Genomic DNA, 26,890 nt, shown 5'->3' with positions numbered 1-26,890 from the left:
TACCATGATTTCATGAGACTTAACAAAAGCATAAAATTAAATTTCTTACTATTTAAGCATCCAGGTGGGAAAAAAGGAAACGCTATTAAGAACAAGCTAAGTTATTTACATAAGACTCAGAAATGGTCCGGGGTTGCAAAAGGTGGCAGTGGCAGTGGTGAGGCTAAGGTGTGGGTATGGAGAGAGGCTGGTTGGTAGAAGCAATGAATTAAGGAAGGTCTATCTGCAGAAGGTGGCCGGCTCTTAGGAATGTGTTTCATAATGTGAGCACCATTTGAGAAGGATGCTCTGAAACCCAAAATGCTTCACACCTAAACTTCTTAAGCCTCTGACATGACATCAACGACATTCCAATTTGAGAGCAGCTTGTATTGTTGGGTTGTGAGCCCCTATAAAATCTACACAAATATTCGAAAGCAGCGGGAACTCTGAAGTCCGGAGCACTCCTGACAGCAGACAGTCAAGTGTACCCCATTTAGAGTGAGTCATGATTATAATCAAATAGGTGGCTGCATTTGGCAAATGCAACTCCATTGTGATAAGAAGTAATTGGGGTACGCATCTCAAAAGTTTTCACACATTAACGGGCAGGCAATGGGTTTTTCCTTAATTAGCAATCAGTAATAAATAGAAACAGAAGCGTATGTGAAGAGAAGAACACATGCAAAAGAACATGAAAGCAGACCTGCAGATAAAAGCTTACAGCTTTACTAATAATCTAAGAGTGAGGCTAACCCATTATCATCAGCCACTGAGGACTCCAAAGTATCCAAATGCTTGCTAGATTGTAGCTCATGGAACAGGGACATGGGAGTCACCAAGGCTCTTCAGGGGCTCCCAGGTCTTCACAGGCTTTTCTTCCCACTTGGTGTCACAGGCCACCAGTTAGAGACATGTCATGATGAGCGAAAGGGTCATGGGAGAAGCCTAACTCAGCCTTCACAGCAAAGTATTTGCCCAACAAAGAATTCCTTTTAGACTGCTTTTAGCCCCAAAGCAATTAAAGTCCAGTGTTCCCTATGGCACTGCTTTAGAGGTAGGGCATATCACTCAAGGAAAACTACTGTACAACACCTATTAGTAGTTTTGAAACTTTAAATAAGAAATGATAATAATGTTCTAAATCAAGTTTTCTATTTAAATATTTCCACAGTATCTATCACGTGACAGGTATTTTGAAATGCTCTGAACAGGTCATGGAATGTGTACAGTCAAGTTTTTAGCCACTGTCCCTGTCAGGTTCAAATGAGTGCAGTGATCTGACATCTTGAACTAACTCCTCTTCAGAAGAAAGGGAAGAAATGCCACTCATTTCACCATCACGGGGTGATGCAGCACTGATTCATTCTGATAGCTTTCATTTGTTTTGAACTGTAGGTGAGCATCCTTCATCCTATACTAGTGTTCTGTGACAAAAACATTTCCTGGAGACCCAGCACACACATCAGTTGGTCTTCCAAGCAACTCAGCGGGTTTCTGCTTCTCCCAGGGTCTACAAGTCTTTTTTGTAACTTGGCTTGTCTGCAAGAGACTCTTAGCTTTTACTGCTTACTCTGAGCCTTGGAATGGGGTGGGAATGACTACAGATGTCAATAGGCTATTGTGTCCTATTGACAGTCACGTGCTCTCAGTAGCATCACCAGTGGTTATGTGGTGAGGCTGACAACAACAGTGATCTACAGGTGTAAACACACATTTATCTTGAAGAAACATGGTTGTTGTACTACTGGGTTCTATGACCTATCCAGGCACAGGTTTTTATCCTGGCTTACAGTACCAGACATGGTGAACTCCTCCTTGTAGAACAGGCCTTAGATTCCAATAGCAGGGTATTGGTCTTACCCTTGATAACTGAGCCATTATTGCACAAGCAGGCACTTCCTGCCTGGCATGTGGTATTTTAGCACGCAGGGGTCACAGCCGAGCAATAATGTTGGTGAGTTTTCTACCAGCAGCCCCCATGGCAGGAGTTTCCAGTTCAGTCCCAGCCTAATTTCTTCATGTCTTGGAACCCAAGCAAGCGCGTGCAGCATCCTCAACAATAGGACTTAGCATCTCATTTGGCATACAACACCGCAGTAGCAATAAAAAAGTTTTAGGGGCCTCGGGGGCTTCCCTGACCAACAATTTATAAGGAGATAATCTATCTCTGGCACCAAGGTTTTTATTCAGTAGCCTTATGGCTTCTGGGAGTGTCCTGTCCCACCCAGGTAGAGTACCTCTTGGGTTTTTTCTTTTTCAATTAGCCTAGTCCCGGTAGGGATATGAAGTAGGTGGGCACACCATTGAAACTGGCTGTCTCTGACAATGGCTTTCCAAATCTGGGAAACACTCAGACATTATCATTACATCATCTATATAACAAAACCTTTTTCCAGAGGACAGGCCAGACAAGACAACATCCTGAACCACCATCCCATGACAAATAGTGGGGTCACAGGGATAGCCTTGGAGAAGCACTCTGAAACTCTGTTGTCATCTGTTCCAAGCAAGGGGTCAGGTGACCCCAGAGTCTCGACACTAAGATTATGCTAAAGTTGAACAAAGCAAGGTCTAATACAGCATGGGGAGGTCGTAACCACTTTTATTACTTGCTTCCTCCACAGATCAAAGTTGGATTGGAGGCACTCACTTAATTAGTCACTCTCTCCCAAGCCATTATGTTTCCATATCCTGGAGCTCTTCCATGGAGGCCCCCTACATTTCTCCATGCATGATGAACTTCAAGGGTGTGACTTCATTTGCTCAGATCTACTCAGAGCCAAGGAGGAAGGGGGCCCTGTTGCACCTGTGGCTCCCCTGGTCGGAGTGGCCCTGGGTTGGCACGGTGACTATAGTTGAAGCTGCTGCCCCCTCTCCATTCACCGTAATTGGCTATCGGGGAGTTTCTGGATCAGGAAAACAACTCCATCCCTAGCATACTCTCCTACTGGAGGGAAATGTAGCCTTCCTTACTCTGGATGGATACCGCTTCTGAGATAGACTTAATCATTTTCACCCGTATTGTTCTATCATGGGTGTCTTCTATGAACTGTTCATGCCTTCCAGCAAGCCCTTAGCACACAGCTTGGCTTTATATCAATTTTTTACATATCAACTCCAGCTCGACACAAATCTGTCACATCTGCCTTCCAGCAAGTCAGACAGACCTTTCTCCATTGTACCTTTTTCTTATCTCCTCTTGGGTGGTCCCTCACTTTACAAACTCTCTTTACATATTGGTCTAAGTTCCCTAGATCTGCTAAAGCCGTCCCTACTTTGTAAAAATCTCATGCCACCAAAAGACCCATGGAAGCCACTAACCCTCAACACCAGTCTTGCCCTCCTTTCTACATCTATCACCTTTTCCTTAATTCCCCTGTTGGCACTGTTCTATATGGCTCAGTGATTCAACACAGCTTCTCTTATTCTTGATTTCCCTCAGTAGCTTCGGTGCCTCCTCTAAGAGCCTCTAGCCCTTGCTATTTGTGGGGACCTCAGATGGAAATAACCAAGTGGGTTTAATAAGCCAGTTAGTTCATCAAGTACTGATTTCCCTCAGATTGTCTCAGATTATAGCGCTTTTGTCTTAAGGGAGGGTGGAAAGTTGTATATTACTGTTTTTCTGCCTCCAAAGCAGTCAGAAGGATCCCCTCTGCTGCATGGCCCACAGCCTCACTAGCCAGGCTGTGTGTGACAGGCTTTATTGCTTGTATAACAGTCTTCCGTAATTTCAACAGTGCAAGGCCTGAGTATTCCTCATCACACCTGTTTCTTGTACTGGACCATCATAAAGGTCTCCTTTTATACAATGAACTACAGTTATCCCCGATTTTTCTCCTGAAGGATGGGCTTGAGAAGTATTTTCTATTGCTCTTTACAGGCTCTCTCTTAGATAGAAAAAAAAAGAAGAAGTTTTATCTAAAGTACTTGCCAAATCAGAAGCTAACAAGGAGGATGCTAGCCACATGTTCCTTACTGCAATTGCTCCAGTACACAAACAAGTACAGCTAAGTTGCAGCCTCAGGTCCATTCTGAACTACACACAACATCGGCCAGGCAACTTCTGCTGCTGCTGGCTGACCAGCCCCACCCTTTTGCACTAAACTTAAAGACTGCAAAATTTTCTCTAAACCTTTGACTGTTTCCAGGGTCCCTCCATTTCACATGGTAGACCCCACTCGTCCAGCAAGCATGCCACCACATGCCCCATAGACAAAGGCTGCCATCTTGGGATTCTTCCCCCATACGCTCCTAATCCTCAGGGCTCAGCCTTGCCAGCAGGTCTCACTACACAGAGCAAGAACCAAGCAACCCCTGTCATAGCACAAAAGCATATTAACACACACCACATAGAAAAAGACAACTGTGCTAGAATTTCTCCCGGGGATGCTCTCCCTTCAGGCTGCCTGGCCTTGGTCGCATACCTTGCTACCCCTTAGCCAGGACCATCCATCCACTCATTCCTCCAAACTCATCTTTGGCTCTGTTATGTCTCTGCCCTGGTGCCAATTATGTTGTGTGACAAAGCTTTTCCTGAGGTGATGCAACATGCTGGTCTACTCACTCCAGATAAAGATTGAGATCCTATGACAGACCAAAGTCCAGAAACCACCAAAGTTCAACTTGGTGAACCAATGAGTCTTATTGGTTGCTTTATGGGTGAGGGGTTACTTACAGAAACAGGACTGACTCCAAGACTGCTGCTTTACTAAGGCCTACGTTAGTATGAGTGACAGCTTACAATGGGGAGAGCCTGGAACACACTGCACAGCCTGCAGGAAGCTTAGCAGGTTGGAGAATGCCCTTTCCAGGTGCCCCAGTGAAGGGATTTTCCGGCACAAGAGCATCTTGGCAGTCAGGAGCCAAGGGATACCACAAAGCCAAGCCAGGCCAAAATCTTTACATAAGAGATTGGGAAGAACAGAACAATAGCTGCTTCTGAACATTGGGAAGAGAAACAACAGGGGTCTGGTTAGAGGGGAAGGCTTTTATAGGGTTTTGGATCATGTACAGTGAGCTTAGTGAGAAAGTATCCTACTATAGGAAAGAAACATTGGCTGTTAACCCTGAGTCTGAGTCAAGGGCGTTGGGATTTCCAAGTCTCAGGGCTCTGGGTCAAGCCAGGGGCAGTGTTTTTTTTCTTTGGCCTATGTCTTGGGCTTGGGGTTAGGTCAGGGTCAGGGTGTTCTTTCCTTGGCCCAGGTGCTTTGGGCCAAGTCCGGGTCAGGGTGTTCTTTTCTTAGCCCTGGTCTCAGTGTGAAGTCAGGGTCATCATGTTCTTTCCCTGGTCCTTTTACCTTCCACTCAGTGGGTCTAAATCTCTTCCAGGCAGCTTGGCTGGCTTGCTTGTCCTTGGGTCTCAGAATCTTTTTTGTAGCTTGGTGTGTCTGAGGGCCTCTCAGTTTTTGGGTTTTTGTTGTTGTTGTTGTTGTTGTTGTTGTTGATTTGGGCAGGAAGGGGCCTATTGAATCTGGTCTGTTTCAGGGACTTCCTGAAACTATTCTGAATTCCTGACCATGCTGCCTAAGGAGTTCCAAGGCACTGCCTAAGGAGTTCCAAGGCAGGATAGAATGTTTCAATCTCAGAGGAAACTGTTAAACAACAACTAGGAAAGGCTGGGTGTTTATACTTTAGAAGGTTTACGGCATCTCACTACTGTGGTAAAGAATATAAAAACAATTCCTACTATTGGAGCTGAGAGGTTTTTAAAAACCATGTCTATCACAAGGTTTGTTCCTTCAAAACTATGTCACTGATTCCAATAAATACATTTAGTGTGTAATTTTTAAGACTAGAATAAAAAGAGGCACCAAATCTGCATTCAATATCCTAATGCTTTGCCTACTTTAAAGTTATTTCCCTTGCTTCCATTTATTAAATGGAGCACAGACTACTCACTCCTGTAAAACTTCTTTCTTTTTTTTTTATTTACATTGGATTTTTTGGAAATGTGTATAGTAGGTTTATTTATGGTTTTACATGCTGTGAAACTGATCCATTAAGATGCTATATCGGGTCACTCTGCTGCTGCAAACTGTCTAACAGCTTCATTTCCTTCCCCCTTCATCCCCTGTGACTCCTCACTCACCCAACAGCAGCTACACACCTCCTGACAGCAGTGCTCCTATCCAAAGAGCTGTCTCCAGCTTCCATGTCTCAGCCTTCAGGTCAGAGAGACCTTCAGGAAGACAGTCTAAACTTGTACTTGTTATCCTCCAGGTCTTCCATGCTGCATTCGTTCTAGGTTTCTGTTTCTACCTAGCACTTAATAAGGTGGAATTGCTTTGTCTGTCTCACCAACAACAGAAACGCTCTGGGAAGACAGCAAACCTTCTGGCTTTGGAGTTCTCTATCCCCACAGCCTCAAAGAACAACTAGAAGAGTAGTCACTGCTTGAACGTCATGGCATTTCGTGATCGCACAAGACAAATTCTGGAAATCAACAAGCCAAAGTCTCCACCATGAAACGCTGGTGTCCCTCCCAGACTAGCTGGCCAAAATCTGGCACCTTTGCTCAGGAGAGGAATCCAAATAAGTCCAGCTACGTCGGGCTACCTATGATTGACGAGTATTATTTTCTCTGATCATAAAAGTCATAGTATGAGTAGATAATGAGACTTTGCCCTTGAGTCTATGGGAATTGTTTTCTCGCTCTTAAATAACTAGGGAACAGCATAGACAACGATGAGTTTCAAAGCGGAGACAATCAATGTGGCAGGTCATCAAGAGGGAAGCACCCAGGCTCCATCATCCTGGAAACTTCGATGCTCACACTTTCCACTCACTACCGAAGCAGCTTTGAAGACGGACTTCCATCGCATGCATTACAGTTAGCACAGGAATATTTTCCAATTCTGCGGGTTCCCACAATGTGCTAGATCAAATTCAAAAACAGACACATTCACCTGATAGACATTAGCTTTTTAATTAACTTTTGGCATGGTGCATGCCAATAGAAGATGTCCCATGACAAGGAAAGCAAGGTATTTTTAACAAGAATCTGTTTTCTTCTGGTACTAATATAAATGTCCCTACGATGTTTACTGTCTGGCTTAGGAACAGAAAATTTGCAGAGCATGGTGGTGCATGCCTTTAATTCCAGCATTCAGGAAACTGAGGCAGGTGAATCTCTGTGAGTTCAAGGCAGCCAGGACTGTATAGTAAGTACAGGCCAGTCAATGCTATATAGTGAGACACTATATCAAAAAATAAAACAAACAAACAAACAAAGAGCTGAAAAGGAAAGATGACCCCGGAGCAGATACCATCCAAATGCCTAATTTAACATAACTTAGATTGCAAAATCATGCTCAAATCCCTATGTGCTTAAAACATTCTGCAGAACGGGAAAGGCTCATTCAAAGGGGAGGAAAGGAGACAGGGCATGTTGAGAACACAGGAGGGGAGGTCTCAAAGCCAAAGGAATAAGGAGATGAAGAATTAAACAAAGCTAAAGGAGATAATTATGTTCCCCATGTGTGTGTACGCTCTTTAGAAGGCAATGTGAGGGCATTGCCGTTCCCTACATGCACCACCCTTCAACCCAAAGAAATCCTAGACTGGAGACATGGGGTGGGGGGGTGAGTAAAAGTCACTTAAGAGTCAAAAGAACCCTTTGACTGCTAATTTCAAGTCAAACCTTCATCTATCTAAACAGGTTTAACAGGTCTCAATAAAATTACTGAAGCACCACGATGTAAGAAAAATCTTTCAAATTTATATAATTCTTATACTAGCAAAAGAACTTACTCTAGACATAACTGAACCAAAATAGGCAATGTTAAAAAGGTCTACTATAGGTTCAACTTAACCCTACATTTATGGTATCTGTAAATTTAAGACCAGGGCTAGTTATCAATATTTTATTTGCTCTCATGTTTAACAGCTATTTGATTATATTTTATAGTTATATGATTCCATTTTAAGTGTGTGTGTGTGTGTGTGTGTGTGTGTGTGTGTGTGTGTGTGTAGGTGGGTACATATGCAGACGTCACAAGAGTCAGTTTTCTTGCTCCAAGATGTGGTCCCAGGGATGAAACTCTGGTCATGAGCCTTTGTGGCAAGTGCATTTACTTACTTGCTGAGTCATTTCACTAACCCTAGGCTATCATTTAAAAATATATTTGGCTAACTATGGCACAGAGAAAAATATTTAAGGCCAATATTTAAAGCAGAAGTTTCCATCAATATTTTCTCATCATATTGCTCTGATAGCAAGCAGAGGCATGGAGGTAATTCTGTGGTATATGCAACTTTAAAACACTCAGTCTGTTTAGGAAATCAGACTGAGGAAGCCAAGGGGAGCAAGCCAGTCAGCAGCAGCCCTCCATGGCCTCTGTGTGAGCGCCTGTCTCCAGGTTCCTGCCCTGTGGGAGTTCCTATCTTGACCTCCATCGATGAGACGATATGGAACTGTAAGCCATATAAACCCTTCCCTACCAAGTTACTTAGGTGATTTTTTTTTTTCATCAGAGTAATAGTAACACTACCTAGGGCCATATTAACCATTGCCACTAGTGCTAAGTCAAATACTGCCTCATTTAACTGTAAAATAGATAGTACCCAAGTATAAGGACCAAAACCAGTAAATGTGAGGAACTCGTAAGGAAAAGGTAGAGCTAGGACTTGAACTTAAGCCAGTTTAGTTTTGTAAGTCAAGTCACAGACACCACAAATAAATCTTCCATATTGTCCCACCAGAATTGCCTGGGTCAGCCAGTCTCCCATTCATTTCATCAGGGACTAACAACTTATTCATAAAACACTGTGTTCTATACCAAGAGCAGTGCCCCAAACACAGATACACATTCAAGTCCTTGCAGACCCCTCTAGACACCATGAATAAAAACACATTCTTAGGGTACTCTAGCTTCCGACAATTCCTACCCGAAAACTTAGCAAATATATTGCTTCTGTTACTACCAGGAATTACACACTCTGGATTTTCCTTACTGGAGTAAAGCTGGTTAAAACCCTCTTGGAGGAAAATCTCCAAGACTTTTTGTAAGTATAAAAAAAGAAAAGAAAAAATTCTGAAAAAAAAAAGGTTGATATTTTAAAATACATCTTGACCCAGTAAGAACTATGGGGCCTTTCGTTTTGTTGCAGTCAGCAAAACCATAATCCTATAAGAATGCAAACAGTAGTTCAGGGCATGCGTTTTGAAGCAGCTCCATGTGTGGTAAGCCAACTTCCAAACTCACCCTTTACACTAAGAAACTTCTTTTAACCTGGATATGTCAGAAGAAATCACCGAAAACCTGCAACCCATCATGAGAGGAAAATCAAATCCAGGTGAGAGTCTACTAATTATTTACTTGAAAATGATTTCCTGGGAAGAAAAATGAAAAATCATCTTTCTTTCCAATATACCGCTTTGTTTACTGCTCAAACTCAGGAAACTGCCATCTCTAGCCCTGTGCGATCTAAATATTTGCAGAAATGAAAGGAGGGCTGGTTTACACACCGAACACACAGTCAGCAAAGGGACACGAGGACAGAAACTGTCAGCAGTAGGCAGACCCTCGCAGGTGCGAACTTGAATCCCCAGCACAGAGTAGCTGGGGTTGGGACAACACTTAAAAGTACAAGAAAAGAAAGAAAGGGTGTGATGTGTGGAATGACAAATCCTGATTTAAAGCATGGGCAACTGAGTCACAGTGATCGTCTAAGATGCCAAGTTAACTACAGTATCGGAAGCATTTTCTCTTTTTCTAACAGTACACTGAGGACAACACACTCCATTTCCCTGTTCATTTCTCACAATGTTCTAGTGATGTATGCTTTAGTCTCAGTTTACATACCAGGAAACTTAAGAACTGGTTAACGAAGAGTCCATATGACACACTTGGGCCAAATGTAACTCTTCATACTTTAATATAGTCCAGCATTTGCCACAGATTATATTAAACGTGATGTGGTTACCCACATGGCTACACAGGTCAAAGAGAAATATTGTGGATGTCCACATCCCCATATATAAAGGTTTTCCATCTGTGGATTTAGACAAATTGGATGGAAAATACTTAGTGGGGGTATTCTATTTCCCAAGAATATACAGACTGTCTTGACCCCCAATACGGTTTAGAAAGTAATGACATTATTATTATATAATGATATTAATAATATTAATGAGGGCAATAATAATTATGACATTATTCTCTAAACTATAACACACATAGTTGTTTACACTGCATTTGTATTACTGGGTACATTCTAGAGGTGACTTGAAATACACTAAGAATGACGTGGGCTCAGTGTCAATGCTACAACACTTTGTAAGATGTGTGAGCATCTGTGGAATTTCATGGAAGATCCTAGAACAAATCAGAGTTTCCCTCCCTGTGGATTCACTTTTCTCAGATCAACTACGGTCTGAAAATATTAGGTGGAAAAGTCAAGACAAATAATTCCTAAGTCTTAAAGTACACATAGCTGAAGAACATGCTGAACTGTCTATTTCCACAAAGTGAGGCCTGCTTTTGTCCAGCATAACCACTTTGAACATGTAACCTGCCGGCTCGGCAGGAAACCACTTGGTATCAGAGTCACTGTCATAGTATCATGTTATTTACTTAGTAATGGTCCTTTGTGCTTCAAACCATAAAGTGCTTCCTTCAGTGGAAAAGTAAAAGTTCTTTACTTAATTAGGAAAAAAATCATATTGAGGTTACTACAGTGGTGTTGGAGAAAAACAAATCTACCAGCGAAACTGTGAAAAAGAAATTTGTCAGTTTGGCTGTAACACTTCATACAGCAAAAGTCATGGGTAAAGGAGTGCTTAATTTCAAGAGAAAAAGCACTGTACTCATGGACATACAGGGGAAGGCAGAACATAGAAATCAAAAGTACTGTTCAGTGATCCACTAGGGGTTGGCACAAATCCACGGCCAAAGAGGGAAATTGTATTTGTTCCACACCATTTTGGCATAAAAGTTCAGTTCCAATGATTTGACATCAAATCCAGTGATTTGACATCAAAGAAACCACGATGAAGAGAGGCCCTGCTAGTAAATGGCTGAAAGGGTAAGGAAGGGACGTCCTGTGCTCACCAGATGGAATTTCAGTCATACGTGACTTTCAACACGTGCCAAGACACTGCTTTGCATGCTGCATAGAAGAAACCTGGGCACACCCACGGAGCCTGACAACTGAGGCACACACTTTACACAGAGTTCCCAAGGAATGAAGGCTCCTTCACGGGATGAAGTTACACTTCCAGGAAGAATGCCTTCTAAGTGAGCAGTTTTTCAAAAAAGAGCATGACTCATGTACTGTATCTTCAAAGAAATTACTTCAGAACAATTCCTATTCCGAATTTATAAAGGAATTGTCCACATAACACTTCAGTTCAATGTTGAGTTTCCCTTTAACGGTGGCATCCAGTTCTATGCTCATCACACACAATTCTTCCGAGATCGTGATACATTTTCATAAATGAGGGCTTGAGAAGCGGAAGAATCCTCTTTAGCACTACTCTTGGATCCTTCATCTTTAAGTGTGCAAGTATAATAGTTAATTCTTATCTTCGGTTAATAAAAATAACTCCAAATTCCTTAAAACTCCAAGATTTCTAAGCACATCAATTTTTCCCCCCAAATATTGTAAAAATTCTAAGAATCTTTCAGAGCAAAACATCTCAGAATGAAGATTTCCCATATTCTGGGAAACAAAGCAATATCCATCCTCCTCTCAGTATTCAGGCTGCTTGAGAAATGATTAAGATAATTTCTAAAACTGGTATTTGCTGTTACACATGAGTGTGGACCATGAATATTCAGCTGGTGAACGCATTGTTTAATAGCTCATTACTCAGTATAACCTTAACAGATACATTATGTTATTAATTATATTTATGTAGTCCTCCACGATCTATTTCCAAGCAAGAGAGAGGGCTACGTTTTTTTAAAGAAGTATGGACGGGTCATTAAGAAGGAAACCTTTTCACTGGGGTTTAGCAATGAAGTGGTCCCCAAGAAGGCGCTTTGTTAGAGGCTCGTTTCAGCTCTTACTGCTTTTGAGAGGGAACTAGATCATGAGGGTATTAACTTCATCAACGGATTAAACCCTGATGAATTCACAATGAAATGGTGATTAGGAGGGTGGGCCTGGTTAGAAGTAGGTTACTACAGCTATGTCTTCCAAGGGCATGTCTTGTTCCTATTCCCATCCTCCCCCAGTCCCCCACCTCACACCTGCTCCCTGTCCATAAAAATGTGAGCGGTTTTGCTCCAACACATCCCAGCCATCATAACCTACTGCATCACGTCTCACAACAAGCCAAGAAATAACGGGGCTGTTGATGGGCTGGAAGTATATCCACAGATCAAAATTAAAGAAAAGAACAGAATAAAGCATAATCGTCATAATCGTCCTACCATTGAAAGGCTTGACCATAAGTAATTTATTTTAAAAATGAAGCAATGAGACAAAGTACAATACCTTTTGGATGTGTTTCTGCCAAATGTTGAAATAATGGGTCCTGAGAACTGAGTTCTGCAATAGCTCACAATCCACGCACTTCTGAAAGAAAGAGAGATGTGTGTTACTTTGCGTGCATGTAATGATTTCAATAACGTGTTTGAAAATGGGGTATTAACAATGGACTAAAATAAGCTATCTCAAGGAAGCAGCAAATCCGTACATGTATTGGGAGAAAGTCTCTCACACACAGGCTTTCCTTGAGTGTGGCTGCTGACCACATCTAATTACACCACCTATGTTATAGAATTACTTGCAAAAAGACAACACCTGTCTTCACTCTAGCAGTAGACTGTGCCCTGCTCTCCAGGGTGTAAGCCAATGTTGAGGATACAGAAGAATTTGGACCACGGGAGAATTTCTGGGAGAAAGCACATGGGAAGTGTTTGACATTCCCATTCTTGACATGAAAAGTTTGAAACACCTCGATGCTTCTCTCCCAGTAGGAGCAGTAAGTTAAACTCAGAATTAGAACCATCCTCAATTCAGAATGACAGTGGCAAAGAGAAAGTTGGGTGCATCCAACCTTTCGAAATCCCAACTTAATTAACAAGGTCAAGTTCAAGCACCCAACAACTGACTCTTTCTTTCCCTTTCTTCCTCCCCTCCCTCCCCCTCCCCCCTTCTCTCTGTGTTGCAAGTAGTTAAGATTTTGTGTTGGGCTCTGTTCATAACTATCTTGGGGAGCAGGCAGACCCAACACTACAAAGCTGGATACGCTCAGCTGCTGGAAGCATTTAGCCAGCATAGACATGGCCTCCACTATGATAGTCATTGGCTTTGTAAATGTTATGCTGATCAATGGGCCAGCAAACAAGGCAGTCAGCCAGAGACAGGGAAGGTATGGCAGACACACCCTGATCTCACTATAGCATTATTCCACTGGACTCACAAAGAGTTTACACTGTTGACCTCTTCATTGTCTAATCCATAACTTATGATCAGTACTCCAGGATCCCAGCTGTACTAAAAATAAATCTATAAAGCAGAACAGGAACCTACCAAAATGAAGCAGCTAGCTCATGTTGATTTTGCTAGGATCTCTCAGTCTCCTTAGACTCAGACACACACACCACATTTCCTGGTGGGGTGCTTTCCCGTGCTAACCAAGCCACTTGTAACCACTATATCTCACATCTACACATTTACAGTCGCATCCAGTTCTTTCTCAGTGCAGCCTCCAGTGTCTACAACAGTGCTTGCTCCAACCCACAATCAGCCTACCAATTCGATGGGACTCTATGGGCTGAAAGTCCTGTGCCAACTGTCACATCACACACAAGTCCTCATAGGACATCCACTTAGCAAGCCCAGAGCCACCACCCATCAGCAGTCAGGATATCAGCTTCTATGTGTTAGTCAAAGACATCTAGAATTACAACTCTGAGTATGATGTTCCTTGCATTTTACATGTAATCAAAAGGTGTATCTCCTTAAAAGAGTTTATTTCTGGAGAGAAATAGAGAGTCAAGCAAACAAAACAAAGAATCAACCAACCAAAAGCAAAAACCCGACAAAGGCATCCAGATAATTAGAGAAAGAAAAAAAAGTTATGATTTTTCTATTATGACACTAGTTTTCCATCAGCTAAATAAAAACATTGCTGTATCATTTTATGTAATAAAATATAACCTTATTCTGACCTTCCTCATAAGGCCAGCAAACCTCTCTATCCAGTAAGGTTCCATCTGAACTATGTAAGATGATAAGCAATACCTTAATTGCATTCATTTACATGACTTTGAAACTATTCTGGGCTGAAGTCATGACTGCAAGGTCACAGAATACAAAATGTAGAATGTATGCAATTCACCTCGGAGAAATGATCCACTTAAAACCTCGTGGAAGCACCTTCTCCACCCCTCATTAGGAGACATCACACACTTAATGCAATCAACAGGTGCAGACATCTGTGCACACACACATAAACGCACTGATTCCACAAACGTATACAAGACGACAAGAATATGTTTGAGTAAGTCTATCACATACCGTGGCTTTCTTACTAGAATTTCCATGCCTAAATTGAGGCAACGAATAATTCCATCTACTTTAGCTGCATTTAACAAACCAAAACACATAGCATAGCTATTATTTTCTACCATCCCACAAACATTTCTGGAAGCTAAAAATAATCTATAAAAGCTATAGTTTTAGGAAAAATATTATTTAGGAAGGATGTTGTGTATTATATATATAATATATAATATATAATATATAATATATAATATATATATGCCTTTGTTTCTAATCATTTTCCTAATTGACACTTTTACAAGACAACTCCCTCATCTAAAACTCAGGGAACATTATGGAAGTGTGGAGCTGAAGGATTATGAAAGCCAGAGGCACAGGAACTCTCCTGTGAGATCAGATCTGCTAAAAATGACAGGGAAGCTTCACCCACGAAGCCTCAACAATATGACTGCCAAACGAGATCTGAATGATGACAACACCAATGAGCACGCTAACATGGAAGAGGGGAATTTTACAGGGCCCTACCCAGAAACAAAGAACAACAGATAACTAAGAAATGCTAAGAACAGGAGAAACAGTCTTCCCCTGGGATGAGTCTCCTAACTGGTTAACCGACAGCAAGTGGCCAGGACTGAAATCATATACACACAAGCAATGGTAAAGGGACTCAGCATGGAGTTTTTAATATATGTTTGCATTTATATACATACATTATGCTAACAACTAAAAGACAAAGAGGTCATGAATTGGAATGGGAGCAAGTGGAGGTTCCAAGCGAGGGTTTGGGAAGCCAGTGGGAAAACTGATAATAGTTACACTTTAATTAGGATTTTCTTTCTCCTTTAAAAGGGGATCTTTGAGGCTGTGACCGTATGGAGTTCAGTGGTGGAGTTCTTGCCTAACATACACAAGACCTTTCCAGCCCCAGTTGAAAAAAAAAAAAAAAGCCAAGAGTTTCTGTTTCATTTTTAATAAGTGGAACAAGCATAAGTTCCACTGTCTGACTAGAGGACTGTGCTGCCCATGTCTCAAGTCCAATAACACCACATTAATAAGAGGAAGGAAATACCACAGGACGAAAGAAATCCACTACCATAAAGGACAGGGCACAGGGAGTGCTATTCAACATTCCAGAACATATCAAAACACACTAAAACAACAGCCATACAAAACGGTTCCTTTACTGTAGTAAAATGCAATTCTAAAATAAATTAGATATCACAACACTTGAATTCACCCCTAGAAAAGAAAGGAAACTATAAAGATGGGCTGTAAGATACTTAAAAAAGTACATACACCAGCACCAGTGCAGAGCATCAAGCACTTGTTTGGGGGTTAATATAATGGCACAGGAAATGCTCTCAAGGTGCTCCTGTCTGTTAAGCTGGGGAAAGCTCCTCTAGCTAATTCGCTAACCAAGAACCTTTACATTGTATCACTCAAGCCAATCTTTTGCAATTTAAAAATGACTTAGGGAAAGAAAAACAATGACATTACAAAATCTGTGTGTCTTCACCTTCTCTTGCTGCCTTGAAGGGCGAGACTTTAACTGTGTCATAGGCCCAGCCCACTTCAACCAATGCTTCTCCACAAAGACCATGGTGGTGACTGGGTACTTAACTATTACATTTCTAAATATACTCCAGTACCATAAGATCACATATTTTTTTTTTTTCTGTGTGCTCATGAGTGAGGAGGTCAGAGGTTGATGCTGGATGTCTTCCTCTACTACTCTCCATTGTATTTCTTGAGACAGAGTCTCTCACTGAACTCATGGCTCACCCATCCAGCAAGTCTAACTGGTCCTAGAACACCAGGGACGAAGCCTCCTCATCCCAAGTGTGACAACTGCAGGATCCCAAGTCCTTTTGCTTACACAGTAAGTAAGCTCTTCACCGACTTTTCTGTGCCCCCACCTTATCCTTTTATAATAATAAATTAAAAGGCTTCATTTAAATCTATCCATACATTAATTCACTTTGGATGAGCTTAGTTTTGAAACACAATTCAAGGTCCGGCAATTTGTAGCTTTCTAAAAGGGCCTTCGGGTTCGGATTCTTTTATCAGAAAGAGCATGAGGCTGAAGACAAAAGTCCAGCATGACTTCCAAAGTTCTTGGTTACAGTGTTTCATTTGAATTAACATTAGCTTCTGACAGAAAGGCCATCTTGTTTCTCTGAACACTTCTCACGGCCCATCTCCTGAGACAATGATTCCAGTTTTCTAGCACATCAGTTATGATGATGACACTAACCTAAGTTCTAAAACATCTACACAAAGTCAGCATTTTGCCATTCCTTGACCACTACAACATGCAGTGCATATATGTTACACATTCTACTTTTCCTTTTCTGTGTGTTGGGAGGTTGCAACATCGTAATGATCATTTTATCTTAAAGTCGGCCCCCTTGGAGGGGCAAAGGCCTCAATCCCAGCATGCCTCTGATATGCACAGAGCTCAATCCGGTCTGTGGGGCCCCACGGTCTAGGAGGTAATATTTTTCTGCTTTCTTCACACCACTGAAGCAAGCGAAGACTACTCCTGTATGTCAGTTATATATCTATAGCTAATTCAGAGGCACTATGCAATACCAGCTAGTATACTGTTATATATATAATAAGACGTAGCTCATTAGTACCCAACCATTGTTTACTAAAGCTATCCTATCTTGAACTTGGTTACTCTCTGCCCAGCCCTGCAATGCTTGTCCCATGGAAATGCTAATAAAGACCAAAGAACAGGCTCCCCACTAGCTCCTCATGGGGTCTCTTTCCCACATCACCGTGCACTGGAAAACTTTGAGTACAATAGCTTCACTTTCCGTACATTCCTGATGCAAAACAGTGAGTGTGTGCCCGGTGTGCACACTGTGTGGACTCTTTTCCCTTTTCTCTCTTCCTTTTCTGCCTTGTAAAATGCATACACTGATAGGGGGCTAAACCATCCACCTGACTGAAAAGGAGGTGCTGAAATAAAGATGCCTCTGAATCCTGGACTGACAATGTTGCTCAGGTAAGACAAAAGGTCAAAATGACACAAACTGTAAAGGAGAGGTCAAAGGCATGCCAGACAATTTAGAGGCACCTGCTATAGAATATGTTGAAACACAATTTCATCTAGGAAATATTTTTCCCTTCCTACCTCACCTGTTCACCCGCCCATTTTGTATGCAACCCCATAAACAGCCGTTATCCCCCATTATAAAACAGTTGACGGTTAAAACAATGAGCCAACCAAGAAAGTACAATATGCCATAACTGACATTTACAGCACCGGCCTTGGACTTCTAATCTTTACCAGACGGGCACACAAATCAATCCATCAGCTCATAGAGGTGTGCTTTTTTAACCTCTAAAACAGATGGGATTGGCCAGAAGTGTCTGGCATGTCAAACTGCTAATCACCGCTGCCCTTTGCACAAAATAACCCACTTAAGTTGAGGCATGGTTGCACTGTAACCGACATTAGTCTGTGGGAAACCCATTTAACTGTCACACACCCCTGCCACTCCGGCTCTCCCTTAATTAAGCCTAATGCCTTATGCTTTGACCTTTTGTTCTAGCCTATTAACCCTATCCAGTACAAGTTCAATTATGTTAAACTAAAAACTTTGCTGTAAAATATTAAATGCCAAGCTCCAAAAATCACAAGGGGCATCATCTTAGCTTTAGGTTCTACGCACCTTGATACTCAATGCATAAAAAAAAAAAAAGAAAGAAAGAAAAATCAAGCTCCAAGCTCCCTTCCGAAGTCACGCTGAGTTTTACAGACTTGAGAAGAACCACATTACCATTCTCACCCAACCTCCTTATTTTATAAAAGGAACAAGCCAGAAAACATTAAATGACTCACCCATTTCATAGCTTCGCCACGGCTATCAAACACCACGGTGCCTATGATTAACAGCTAAACTACCCCGCACGGCGTTACGAATACTATTTTACTTCTCAGTGTCCTTTAGGCTACATTAAAAAAAATATATTCCTGAAACAAAATAAACCATGACTTCACTCTAGTTTAGAAGTGATTTTTCCTTTCTCCTCTAAGACACTGACACTTCCTCTTCTGTGTTCACTTCCTTGTCCACTTTAGAAATCCTAAGGCCGGGGTCACCAAGGACTGTCAAGGACTCCCGCCCCCTCCCCCCCCCCCAAGGCAGTATGTGCAAAGGTAATTTCACCGATGCTTCATTGGGAAGTTCAACTGAGCCAATAATTTGAGCTAGAGAATAAAACATCACAACACAGAGTTAGCCTTCATATGTTTCCGAGTGGATCTTTTCTACACGTATATAAATATGGACTTCTGTTCAGTTATAAGAATTACAAAAACCAGAACCAAAATCTTTTTAAACTTCACAGTAAAATAAAAAAACACCTACAGTCCTAGTTGGCATGCTAGCTTTATCACATAGTAATCTGTATTATTTATTCTCCTTCCATGTACTTCACTGCAAAAGAAGAAATTCTTTACTGCTCTCACTGTACCACAACAACTAAAAGATAATCAATGACATATAATTTAAAGTATTTATACCATATAGGAGGAAATGCATATTGGTTAGCTTTGCGGGGCTGTAGAGGTGACTCAGTGGTTAAGGTTGGCCTACTTCTCCTGCAGAGAACTTAAGTTCTGTTCCCAGCATCATACGTGACAGCTTACAAGCCAGGGCAACTCCAGCTGCAAGGGATCTGATGCCCTTTGGCCTCCACCTTCATGCATGGTGCATATAAACTCACACAGATACACATGCACAGCCATACATAAAAATAAATTAATGCATGTTACCTTTAGGCTTTTTACAGAGCTAAAAGGAACAACTTTTAAACTCATTTCTATATTAACATTCTTAACTACTTTTAATTCTGAACTTCACAAGCTTAAGGTTACCTACTATTTAATAGAACGTGTAAGTTTGCAAATGCAGCATCATTTTTGACTTGTGCAAAACAACTAGTAATTCTAATGTTAAGGGTGGGAGTTGTACACAAGGTGAAAATAGTCAGTTGGTGAATTCATATTATTAGAACAACGCCCACAAAGAAAGAATTCCTGGTCATTATTGGGAGGAACATACAAGAATGAATAAAAAGCCTGGTGGTGGTGGTACACGGCCTTAATCCCAGCACTCGGGAGGCAGAGTCAGGCGAATCTCTGGGAGTTTGAGAACAGCCTGGTCTACAAGAGCTAGTTCCAGGACAGCCTCCAAAGCCACAGAGAAATCCTGTCTAGAAATGCCCCCATACACAAAAAAGATAGAATAAAAAGTGAAAAGTGTGGATGAATCACTGGTCAAACTCAAGAAACGCTCTGACAATCACTGATTGCCAGGTACAGGTGAAGTTGTGCTCACTGAATACTGTGTTTTGGGCTGGTGAGATGGCTCAGCAGGCAAAAGTACATGCTGCCAAGCGAGAAGACCTGAGTTCAATCTCTGAAGTCCAAATAGACATAAGTAGATAATGTATGTTTTATCTAGCATTTAAAACCAAACCTCTCAGCAGCTACATATTTCTGAACTGTATTTCTACATAATTTTGTTGTGGGCCTCCCACCAGCAATTATTAATTATCAATCAGCACAAATGCCACTATAACAGGATTCATGGCCAGAGAAGAGCAGACTTATCTTTTAAACCTTACAAAGGGCTCCGTATGCTACTCTTATCCTACAATGTTACCAGGCTTTGGGTCATCAATCATTCTTGATTTGTTAACTTTGTAAGGGTATTAAAAACCAAAATTATCCAAGTTTGGTGACCTACACTTTTAATCCCTGCAATAAGCAGACAGGCAGATCTCTGAGTTCAAGGCCAGCCTGGTGTACATCTATAGTTCCTGGTCAGTCATCGCTATACAAAGAAACTCTACCTCAAAACAAGAAATAATTAATTAATTAAGAAAAAAAAAAAACTCTAGGCAATTACTGTCCCATCGGCCACATTCCTACCCTTAAAATTAAATATATACATACATTTTGCTATTTTGTTTTACTTCAGATAACCCCCCCATAACCTTGGAGAACTCACTCTGTAGACCACAATGGCCTAGAACTCATAGAAATCTGCCTACCCCTGTATCCCTTACATCACCACATCTGGCTAGACATCAAATTTTAAGATACGTTTTAAAGATGTGTCCATCTTCCTAAGCAGTCAAATCCACACGATTAAACACGCCCAGCTCATCTGTCCTTTTGGCTACTAGAAGTGAACTAAGGAAACTGCTTACAAGGTTCAGAAACTCTTTGTTTCACTTCCTCAAAAATAAATTAGGAAGAAAGAAATTAAATGTTGTCTACAGATTTTGCTAAACATATTTTCTAATCCAATTTGTATAATTTGCAGACAGTATTTATTATAAAACAAATTCTCATTTCAATGTCAATTAATTATAATGTCACCAACAGTTTTGTTCACTTTTCTCTCTTGTAATTAATACAACTGAAAAGAAGATATATTTTTAAGCATACAGCATTCTTCCTTTTAGAAGCGCTAATTTAAATAGAGCAAAGAAATGCAGAACAGCTATGAGTTGTAAGTCCCACATAACAATTAACAGTTGCCTTGAACAGAAGGTTGAGATTGGTGCAATTCTAGTCAACAGTATCCATTGACTGGACAGTCTCCTGTGTGGCAGGCCCTAGGGTGTGAACTACCTATCAATGAACAGGCTCTTCTGCATGAAGTTCTTAGTCTACTGAGAAGGAACACCCACCCAACGGGGCTATTGGGATGGGTGAATATATAACAGTGTGAGGGAAAGACCATGCTTGAGGGCGTGCAGGCAGCTTCTGGACACTCTTGCCCACTGTCACCACAAGCAAGACAGTTCCAATTTGCCTTCCAAGGTGAGGCACTCAGTCAGCTTATGGCTTGTGGAAAGGGTTACAGTTAGCTTTGCTCTCTTCCTCTCTTCCAGAGGGGAAGACTTGGCTCAAAGCATATAAAACTACAGCTTTTGTGCTCTCAGTTGACTAAAAAGGCCCCAAGCAGCCCCTTTGATAGCTTTAGAACACTGGTCGACATAAGGCGGGCTGGTTGAGAGTAGTCTGGTCACACCAGTCAACAAATGGTGCCAGGTTCTGCTAAGTCTGCAAATAGGAAGCTCCACTGCTGCTTTTTAATTTTTTTTATATTTTATTATGTTGTTAGGTTATAATCACATCATTTCTCCCTTCCCTTTCCTCACCACAACTCCTTCCATATATTCTGCCTTGCTCTCTTTCAAATTTCATAGCCTCTTTTTCTTTAATTATTGTTGCTGTTGTTGTTAGTGGTGGTGGTGTGTGTGTATTTGTGTGTGTGTCCCTATGTGTGCGTATTCCTAAATACATAAATACAGCCTGCTTGGCCCATATAATGGTACTTCTGTGTACATTTTCAGAGCTGACCCTTTTTGATATGTTAACCAATGGGTATGCTTTTCTCTAGGGAAGACTATTTCTTCAGGTCTCAGCATTCCTCAGTTGCCTCCAGTTCCTTGTCTAGGGGAACCTACAACCATCACTTTACTAAGCCAGCATAATCCCTGACTACATCCTAAATATGTGTCCTTCTACCCACAGATAAGTGTAGTGCCTTATCTAAGTTTCTTCTGGAAACTTCTCTTTGCAACAGACACAGACCACCACAGAAAAACCACAACTGATGAAAATGTAGAGCTCTGCACCAAAGGCTCGGGGATCATTTTGGAAGATGGGGTAGAACCACTCTAAGAGCCAGAGGATCAAGGAGTTTGCTTTGAGATTGTGTCTCCTAGAAATGTCAGAGAAGCTACCCCCTGAAGTCTCACCAGCAGGACTTCCCCCCCCCAAAAAAAAAACACTTGAAAAAGAATGATATCAAAAGACACACTCATGTGGAAGGAAAGCTCAGGAAACCTCAACCCTTTTGCTATTTAAACAGAACTAAAAATGTATGAAGACTCAAAACACAGTATTTGCATGAACCTGTGCTACAAAATGGCTGAGACATTATATTCAAATCATAGGACTATGAAAAGAATCCCAAGGCTACTCAGAGGACCACAAGGAAATGAAATACCAAGACTACAGGGATGTAGCTGTCCACTACTCACCCCTCAAGACCCAGCACTGGCCTTGGCCTTAACTTGCTCTTCACTGATGGATCCACTGCCAAAGGTTGAGTCCATCACACCTGTGACTCCCTCTCTCCACTCCAACCCCTCTCTTTCCTTCCCGACTTCATCAAGAAAACAAAAACAGAAACAGAAGAGTTCAAAGGAAATCAAGGCATGACTTCTCAACCAGGGTCTATCCAACCTCCAACTATGTAATTTTTATAGTTTAACTTAAATTTTTACAGGCTTAGTTTCCTCCTTTGGGGCATTTTGAAGTTAACTATAACAAAAAGTACTAAAAGATTTAGTGATAGTTTGTCCAATTGTAGAGCACGGATCCCTGGGAGTAGGTAGAGGAGAAATTGCCAAATTAAAGGGAAACAACACTAAACAGAAAGGACTGGGATGGAGGGAAAAGAAAATCACGAATAAGTACCAAGCACATGTGAGTACTTGCACTGAGGAGGAAGCAGACAAGAGTCCCTCTAGATGGTGTGCTTAACTTCACCCCATCTATGGTTTTCTATCAGGTCCTCTCCCAGCCTGAAAATACACCACGATATTATTTCAATTTGTGGAGATTCAAAATTCAGTGAAGACTCTATGATCCTGATACACATTAGGGGTAGGGGTTGGGGTTCAAAGTTTAGTGAAGACACTATGACACTAGGGAAGGGGGTAGGAGGATAGGGGAGGAGGGCCTCCTCAGAATCAGAGCTATGCTCTACCTTGGGTTTGGCCTCATTGATACAAAGGCATGTAGACACTAAGAAAGTACCAGATGGTAAATTAAAAACTCTCAATCCACCCCTTATGTTTGCTATCACATAGATTCAGTCTATTTCAATTAAGTCAGTACAGGCATGGAAGGGTTAGAGAAATAATATCAATACATAGTCTGAAACAGAAGACTTCCCTCCCCAGATTGTTCACTTTGAGAGCTCCTCTCCCATTTAGCCAGAATAAAATATCTAGTCTCTTAATAAAAGACAAGCAAACATTCTTTTGCGGCTTTTATGGGAATCTTTTGTTGCCCAACATTTACTTAGCAATTCAACATTCAAAGCACACTAAAAATATTATGCATATTGACTTTATATCTCATTTTATGTCTCCAATATAGTTTGTACCTTTCAGTCTATAGGGAACCACCCCGAGTCGTTTGGGGTTCCAAATATCATACATTTTAAATGTATCAAGTTTTTTGTTGTTGTTGTTTTTTAAGGGGTGGGAGGTTTATAACTCCATTTCTTGTTGCCTCAACAATAAAAGCACATGACCAGTGTGCACTTAAAAATACACTCTGTGCCACCAGCCTCCTAAATCCAAGTGCACCCTCCTCACCAAAGTCTACTCCCCAAATGAAGCCAATTGTAGCTTATCTCTGTCCTTCCAATAAACTCACAAATGCATTCTCCACTTCCTATTTGGAGCTCAGACTGTACTTGATTAACATAGCACAGTCTTTAACAAAATGACTGTGCGTGAAGAAAAGGTAGTAAAAAGAAAACCAGGTGAAGCATAGTCAAGAGCTGCAATTTTTTTATCCAGGAAGACTAACACACTTTTGCTACAGCAGCTCGCTCAAGTGGACGAACACAGCTAGCCTTGGGAACACCGGGACTAAGACTATATGGCTGGCTATTTTAATGAATGACATCAAGAAACACAGCAGCATTCACCACCTTGAAGAACACTGCAATACTTCTGTGGTACACATCCCAAGATCTAGTACTGGGGAGAGAACGGCCAGCTGCCCTTGGGAACTATGTTTGGGGAAAGTAGCCAGCTGCCTTTGGGGACTAAGTTTCCCTCTGGTCAAGAGTAGGCAGCTGGAGAACCCTTAAAAGAGAGGCCTTCCCAGAGAAATTGAGCTGTGAGCATCAGGCTGGCAGGTCTGTCCTTGGAACCTGAGTTTTGAGGCTATCAGGTGGAAGAGCAAGGTTTCCTAATGGCTTCCTGAAAGTCAGCAGGCAGCTAGTTTCCCTTTCTAAAGAGGGCAAATTCTCGTGGAAAATGAAATTAGCTGTGTGACCTCAGGCAAGGGACTCTGGCAACTCACAAACTGGGTTTCTGTATCTATAAACTAGAGGAAATAATCTCTATGAGTCTCTGGGGGAGTTGCAAGGATTAGAAGTGAAAAATGCATGTAAACCAGCCAGAACAGTGCCTGGCACAAAGCAGTTGCCTCCTAAGTATGAGTGCACTTGCTAACCCTGCTCCTGCTCCTGCTCCTGCTCCTGCTCCTGCTCCTGCTCCTGCTCCTGCTCCTGCTCCTGCTCCTGCTCCTGCTCCTGCTCCTGCTCCTGCTCCTGCTCCTGCTCCTCCTCCTGGAGATGGAGAGGCGGGGAAACACCAAATACAAGTTCTGTGCACACCAAGTTTTCATTCAATCATCTCTACTCCTTCTCAAATCACCAGTTTGAAGTCGTGAACAATATGTACTGACATACAGCAGTAGAAACTCAGAATTTAAAATCACATCTGACCTCTGGTGCTAGGGATGTTGTTGCCCAGGGAGACAAAAGGACTTCCCTTTTAGCAGAATCCAATTCTGACTTAGTAGAAGACAGGGCACTAGAAAAAGAGAGGTAGAACAGAAAACAGAAGTACTATTTTTAATGTTTTTTTTTTTAAAAAAAATCAAACCAAATCCTGCATGACCCTTTGTGTAAATGGTCCTTTGGGTGAAATACTGCAAGGGTAATTAATTAATTTGGAGTTTTCTCATGCTTCCCATACTTTTCTTTCTGTCTCCCCTTGTGGAATTTGCTTCTTTGCTGGTGTAGAGATCAATGTCGCTGTTACTACATTACTAAAAGCTCAAACTTCAGGAATCAAAATCCTAAACTTTGTTTTTCCCCATCCAGTTATCATCCACTTCTTAAATGTATCATCTCTGAGGTTGCAGGTGTACTTCTTTGGTGGTAGACCACATATACGCCTAGCATGCACAAGGCTCTAGGTTCAATCCTCAACACACACACACACACACACACACACACACACACACACACACACACACACACACACACACACACACACACACACACACACATTGATCCTAACAGTATATGTTAGGTTCTTAACCAACCCATTAACAGCCCACATTAAAAACTATGTTATAAATATTATTCTCACTTCCAGTGTGTATCTAAGCATAATTCCCCACCTCACTATTATAATGCTAAATTATCATCTGACATATTTAATTATTTATTTTATCTCATGTACATTGGTGTTTTGCCTGCATGAATGAATGTCTTTATGAGGGTACTGGATCCCCTGAAACAGGAGTTATGGACAGTTGTGAGCTGCCATGTGGATGCTGGGAATTGAACCCGGATCCTCTGGAAGAGCAGTCAGTGCTCTTAACCACTGAGCCATCTCTTTAGCCCCACATCTGACATTTTTAATGCAATGATAGTTAATGTGTTTGCACGTTATGTCTAGGCAAATTCAGCCATTAGAAAGGCGTAACCACCAGCAGCCAGCTTAACCACTACAGGCAACCATAAGCTTTCCAACTTATTCTAAAACCAGTCACACAGTGATACCTTGTACCTTCACAGAGCTGGTAAAGGACATGAAGTAAAACAGTCAAAGCAAACTAACACTACAAGCTCCAAATTCCATAGCTCCCAAGTTGCCCACAATCCTTTGCAGCAGATGGAAATTGCAGGCTTCAAAAGGAGTAACCTTGCCTATCCTCAAACAGGCTTCTTAATTAGAAGTCCAAAAGAGAGAGATTCCCTTCCACCAAAGCTCTCAGTAAACACCAGCATGAGGCGCCCAGTCTGGGTGGGAAACTCAGGCCAAGGACTTACGTACCTAGCCAGCTTCTAATTGAACGTTTCTTGAAACTCTGGGCTAGTCACTCAAAATCTAAGGCAAACAAAAGATACTTTCCTTTCATCCTTAAAGGTAGTTTTTGAAGAAACAAAAAAATCCAGAAAATTAAAAAAAAAAAAAACAACTAAATTGCAACAACAAAAGGTGTGTTTTTTGATGTACAGCTTTTCATTTCTAAGTGTGGAAGTGAAAACTTTGAGGGGACAGTGAAATTGTTGAAATTTCAACTACAACTATTGGTGCTATCAATGAGAATTCAGTTTCCAATTTTCTAAACAAAATCCATGGTTTACCCCAGTCCCATTAACTGAATGAGAGAGGGCGATCAGTATGGGTGTACCTTACCAGCCTTTGTTTCAATAATGCCCTACTTGGCATTATTTCAACCAAAAAAACCAAATCAGATGAATCATAACTTATAATTATCTATCGGGTTACCTTCAAGAATAATCTATCTTAAAAACTGACATAACATTAAAAATATTTTTAGCTTACTCATGCAGAAAATATGCTTTGC

The 26,890-nt window shown here is 41.4% G+C and overlaps 1 protein-coding gene across 4 annotated transcripts in view; it reads right to left on the bottom strand.

The window, feature by feature from the left end:
- Window positions 1–26,890, bottom strand: part of Nrip1 (nuclear receptor interacting protein 1) — an 80,366-nt gene that overhangs the window by 48,393 nt on the left and 5,083 nt on the right. For 2 of the 4 annotated variants that reach the window (XM_027412401.2, XM_035444376.1), the window contains exon 2: window positions 12,424–12,501. The gene's annotated coding sequence lies outside the window, so the exon portion shown is untranslated. Of the gene's footprint in view, window positions 1–12,423; window positions 12,505–26,890 lie in introns of all 4 variants that reach the window. The other 2 variants (XM_027412403.2, XM_035444377.1) reach the window with 1 other exon arrangement.

Source organism: Cricetulus griseus, chromosome 4 (assembly GCF_003668045.3).
Source record: "Cricetulus griseus strain 17A/GY chromosome 4, alternate assembly CriGri-PICRH-1.0, whole genome shotgun sequence".
In the NCBI taxonomy this organism is placed as follows: Eukaryota; Metazoa; Chordata; class Mammalia; order Rodentia; family Cricetidae; genus Cricetulus; species Cricetulus griseus.
This window is presented reverse-complemented; position numbering and strand designations above follow the sequence as displayed.